The 6,113-nt window shown below is 30.7% G+C and overlaps 1 long non-coding RNA gene across 1 annotated transcript; it reads left to right on the forward strand.

Annotated features, from left to right (window-relative positions):
* The first annotated feature begins 1,679 nt into the window (after nt 1-1,679).
* LOC111691566 lies at nt 1,680-1,896 on the forward strand. The gene is made up of 2 exons (XR_002762981.1): nt 1,680-1,719; nt 1,782-1,896. It is a non-coding gene; the product is annotated as an uncharacterized LOC111691566 (long non-coding RNA).
* The last annotated feature ends 4,217 nt before the right edge of the window (nt 1,897-6,113 follow it).

Consider the following 6,113-nt stretch of genomic DNA (forward strand, 5'->3'; position numbering starts at 1 on the left):
TTTTTTTTGTTTCCACATTTTACTATGTATTTTGAATGTAAGACAAACATAAATATTGTTTATATATTTTTTTAATTTCCGCATCTACACTCTACGTCTTGAGTATATTGATTTATATTTTGTATAATTTTTACCAAATGTTATTACTTTTGTTTACATACATTGGTTTTCTGTTACCATCAGAAAAATTCATTAGTAAACATTTTGTATAGCAGTAAGTCTAGAATTTCTGTATATGAATCTAAATAAAAATCTAACTATTATAAGTCTTTTAATTTGCAATTAATATTACACTTTTTCTAAAAAAAATGGAGCGGTGTTATCAGCCAGGGATTGATTGTTGTGAAATCATTGTCAAACTGCAATTACTGATCCTTCGGATCTATTCATCTGCACTTCCCTCTCATTTTTTTCTTCATCGACCTTTTAATTCCTGATACCAAACAATTGTTGTTTTACCTAAGTACATTAACATTTTTAGGTATATATTAAGATAATCATTAAGGAATATTGCCACGGTAAAAAAAATATACCTTGTGTATTCTTTGTAACCTAAAAAAAATATTTTGGTGTTGATTGAAATATTTTCTCAATATTTCAATCAACGTTTTTTAGTCTTTAATACTTATTGCACCAATTCACTTACCTTTAATAAACCTATTTAGCAAAATAAACTAAACATTATATATTATAACTTGGTAAAAGTTAGTAGTTTAGCTGATGACTTTTTGTGATTTTAAAATTAGTATTTGTGGAAAATATAAGATCGTGATATACAATTAATTTTACGTTACATTTACACAAAAAACAAGAAAAAGTACCACAAAATTTACGCTTAATTTATTATTATTGGATGTCATTATGCATTCATTTTATTACTTTAATATTATTTTATTTAATGAGAACTATCTACAAAGTATTTTAAATTTTCCCGCGACACCACTTTCATATTAAACTGACTTTGGTAAGTAACTAGATATGTTAAGTTGGCAACGCTGCGAAATCTTGTTACAATTAGTGTCGTCTGCTTATGTCACTTTTGGACTTGAGCCTAAGACGAGCCTTATTCTAAATTTTCATGCAAATCCATGCAGTTTCAAAGAATTCGGAGGTTACAGCTGATTTTCAGCTTCAATGACTGTACTATTTATCAAGAACACTTATAATCGAAAAAGTTTACAAGAGTTCGGTATCCCATCCGGAGACACACTGTATTATTATTCAGTTTAAGAGTTACATCATGGAGACTATACAAGGAGCCCGAACTCCATGTAAACAAAAATCTTACAAAAATAAGAGGGCGCTAGTGTTCCATATGTCCCATATGTAGAGAGGGGAGATAAAAAGCGGCAGTTTGAATTATAAATCAATCATGTCATTTTTGTAATGTGTTAAAAATTTTAAAATAAATAATGTAAGCTACTTTGAATTATATAAATCATGAAAATATGTCATTCCGGACTGTAATTAAACTAAATAGATAATAAAAAATATTAGCTTTATGAGAAGAATTTGGTGTTCGTAGAAAGAAACTAGTTTTCAAGGAATTTATGACGTGATCTTGTTAATATTAACCTATAAGTAAGGTTTATGTTTTTGATAATTACTTTGTTAAAGATTTTAGTTTAATGTTAGTAAAAAATAGTCACATTTTATACAGGAAGTTGCCTTTAAAAAAATAGTAATTCTTGTATTATTAATATGGAATTTTTACTTGTGGTAATAAAAAATAGAATATAAAAAAACTCGGTGTTTTAAATAAACTTTTTAAAATATTACAGATGTCCGATTTTGAGTCCAGTGATTCAGATGACTTATTAGACGCATTGTCCAGCTTGAGAGTGGTGATGAAATAGATTTATTCTAAGAAACAGATAGAGTAAAAAATAAGAACTACTTTGAAATTATTGTACCTGAATATAGTGGCCAAGTTTTTTTAACATGTCCATGTTAGCATATGGGAAGTAGCTAACAGAATTGAAGAAAAATTTGCCATTTCTAATTATTTCACCCATGATTCTGGTAAATTTTGCATTGCCTTAAGCTCTACAACAACCAGAAAAGTTACATACTTGCTAAGTAACTTGTCTCCATAAATTATAGAATGGCCGAGATAATGAGGCAGTTGTAATCGAACAATATTTTGCCCAATATGAATTTCCAGAGCAGGTTATAGGAATAATTGATGGGAAAGGAATTCATATAAGATAGAGTATATCACAATCCATATTTTTTTTGAATAACCAATAATATACTATATTATAGTGTAACTGAAAACTGACTATGGAAAGTCGATAAATTATGGTTGGACAATTTCTAAGCTGATTGCCATGTTGTCGGTTTAGACTTCTCAATGCTTCGAGAGTCATATCGCTCTCTTCTCAAAATGTCAAGAAGCTTAAAACAACATAACAACCAATTGATACCAAAATTTTAACAAAATATAGGTACTCCATTATAAAGGTCACAAAAAATAGGTAATCTAAATATTTTATAACTGTTTAAAATCGATTAGTTTTCTGGGTATATATTTTAAAATTGCTGTAAAATTTAATTCTACTTTCGTAAAATTGTTGATTTAATTCGAACGTAACATGGTTCCATGACTTATTCCAAGGTAGAGTATAGACCAAAATTAATAAGGTATTATAAAGAAATATTTTAGCAATGTTCTATATTTTTGTTATATATTTTGTAAAAATAAAATGTTTATCTACCAAAGATTTCAATGTTTTATTAATTGAATAAAAAAAACGAAATTATTTGTGCCTAATTAAAATAAAATAAATATTTATTCATAACAAACAAGTAACAAAGTAAATATATATTACAAATAAAACAACTTAAAAATAAGTAATACGTGTCAGTCTATCTTCTTAAAATTTCATTTTGTTCATGAAGCAATTGATTTCCATGTTTAAATATTTAGTAAAAGTAGTCAATTACCAATACAGATCGATCAGCATCAATTACTACACGTATCCTCTCTTTAAATTTTATATGATATCTGAATTTCAATCAGTTTTTTACTAACAGGAAAGAAACAGCAACTAATTGGAAATGATTTATTCAATTCAGTAATGATAATAGCGATGTCACCAGCAAGAATTATATGAAAGATACGAATTTAATTATTTATGCACGTAATATAAATTACAAGAATATGTAGAAATAAATAAAGTATACTTTGTTGCTATTGTCAATATTATGTGAACATATTCATAGTTGCTTTGTCGAGACCTCATCACACGTCAACAGAACTTTTCTTTTATTAGATTATACAGGACAGGATGCTCACTTTCTAGTATAATCTCATCGTAACTTAATTGCTCTTGATTTACTTGCTGTTCTTGTTGTTGTTGTTGTTGTTGTTGTTGTAACTGTTGCTCTTGTTGTAGCTGCTGCACCTGTTGTTGCTGGTGTAGCGGATGCTCTTGCTGTTGATGCTGCTGCAAAATATATAAAGAAACAATGCATCATTCAATTATACAATATTTTCACTTATGAAATCTTTCTATTTAAAAATTTCTCTACCGTATTAAGAATCAAAGAAGCTGCTTCCAACTTCCGAATTATTCGACCTTTTGCCATAATATTAACCCACTATTCGGTCAAGTTGTAATATAGAACTGCTGGACATCATTAGATTGAAAATGCAGATCACAAACGTACTGTTTTATTTTAAATCTGTTGACAGTCATTCACTTCACATACTATTACCATATTTAAATTATTTTCGAAACTTTTTATTTACCATTTATAAAAACAAATTGTAATAATTATTGACTTGACTTCTAGTTTTTAGGTTAGTATACCTCCCCGCTCCCCAATATATCTATTAAACTCAATATAAATAAAATAAAATTGGTTATTTGCTTACTTCACTCGTATTTATGAAGCTACATTCATTTGGGTCATATGGAACACTAGCGCCACCCCAACTTCTGCCATTTCTTGGACAAATTTTGTCAATTTTCCCGTATGAGTTCGTGCTCCTTATCTAGTCTCCATGAGTTACATTTTCATAATCAATTAATGAAACGAATATCATTCGGTCTGTGAGGAGCACATGGCGTGTACTTACCGTCCAATTGCATTTTGGGATCAGAAAGGGACCACGACGACGAACATCTGCCCGTCAAATTATAATCGGCCGCCAAGGGAGGACCTCACGACATCGCTCGAAAATACCTAAAAACAATGAAATCCGGCAACATTTAGAAAAACCGAATGCCCATCGTTTCCGGCAGAAAAAAAATATATAATAACATATGTACGTCTGTAGACGTCGGTAACGAAAGTAATAATTATCTGTCTGTCGAGTCGATTCGCCTCCTCCAGGCCGCTGGCTATGGCCAGCTATTTCAGTTGCGCTCTATCATTTTGTGTCCAAATTTGTGTTAGGCTTTTTGGTATACCCATCTTCTTTGGCGCCGCCGTCTCGCTTTGATTTTTTGTGCGGGGACCGAGCGGTGTCTGCGAAATGCATTCGTTATTTATTACCATTTCTCGTAATTATGTACTTACTTCGGTTGGGTCGCAAAACCCGAGGATGCCGTTGCAGCATACTTTTTTTGTACAGGGCGTCCGGAAGCGAAGGGCCCGCACTTCGATTGTACAGGGTGTTTCAAACTCGATAGTATTGTGAGGATACAAAAAAATTAAATAAAATTTGGGACGCGTGGTGTTAAAAGGGATGAGGCTTGCTCCATTTTCAATCGAAAGTATTATCTTCGGGTTTTGACAGAAACGACTAATGACGTCATCAATCATATTTTTTCCCGAAACATACCCAAATATTTTTCCTGTTAAAAAGCTCTCTTTTTTCTAATAAACTTTTATTACAGAAATTTTTCTGTATTACTTCTCATTTAAAAGTTATAAAGTCCTAAATAGTCACAAAAGAAATGCCACCTAAAAATCACATTAGCGGTGGAAGGATCAAGTAGTCGTTGGAAAATAATTGAATGTTCGTTGTTTAATGTGCATAAATGTCATTAAGAGTAAATAAAAGCAATAAACTCGATAATTCTTTAATACAGTTAAAATAAAAGGTGATGATAACAATAACAAAACTTAAAAAATGAGGCAAACGCTTTCATACTACATATATTGTTATGGGTATGAATATGCTTTTTGTATTCGCCAAATTTTGTATGTGTATTGATGTGTAATTTGTATGTAATATGTTTGTTTAAATGTTTATGTTGTAACGTTGGTTGTCTATTTTTCCCTGGCTAGCTTTCGACCCTTCCCAGTAGTGAGTTCAAATGAAGGTACAAACTCAGCAGGAAACCACACAACATACCACACTAAACAAAACATGTTATTTAGAAATTAATTTATTCATTATATTTTTTTTATACAGAGTGTCCGGTAAGTACCTCCTAATCTCTCGGGAGTGTATAGGGGAGGTCACTTTGAAACCACCCTGTATATTTTAATAAAATTTTCGTACGTTGAATTACACATGGAGCTCTACGATTTGATGCTAAAATCAACTTTTTGCTATTATCAGGTGTCCAGAAACGGACTGGCCCTATCACAATTTTTCTCAAAATTTTGACAGAAGTAATTTTATCAAACTGAAAATATTATTATTAGATACTCTGAAGGTTTTTCTTTAAAAATGGTACTCTTTATTTATTTCGAAAAAATGAACGGTTTGCGAGATAAATCGGTTTTGAAAAAAATTGGTAACAAATACAACAACAATTAAAATTTATTTTTTTTACATATTATTTCATGCATTTAATTTCTTTAACTTTATCAAGTCCAGAAATCTTTGAACGGGTTGGCTATACTTTATGAGCAAGTAGTGACCAATTAAAAATAACATTTGAAAAATAACTTACTTACAAGACATGCAACAAAGAACATTCAACAATGAACAAAGGTACCTAAATGTTACTTCGGTAGATGTTCAAAATGAGCACCCCGTACTTCAATGCACTTTCTAATCCTACGAATGTTTTCCCGGTGCACTTGAAATAATATTCCGTGATTATTGCGGAGATGGTCACAGTTCTGTGTTAGCCTCAGCAGAAGTTCCTCTCTACTATTTACGGGTGTTGAATAAACGTTATTTTTTAAATGACCCCACAGAAAAAAGT

The sequence above is a fragment of the Anoplophora glabripennis genome, unplaced genomic scaffold, assembly GCF_000390285.2.
Source record: "Anoplophora glabripennis isolate ALB-LARVAE unplaced genomic scaffold, Agla_2.0 scaffold345, whole genome shotgun sequence".
Taxonomy (NCBI): Eukaryota; Metazoa; Arthropoda; class Insecta; order Coleoptera; family Cerambycidae; genus Anoplophora; species Anoplophora glabripennis.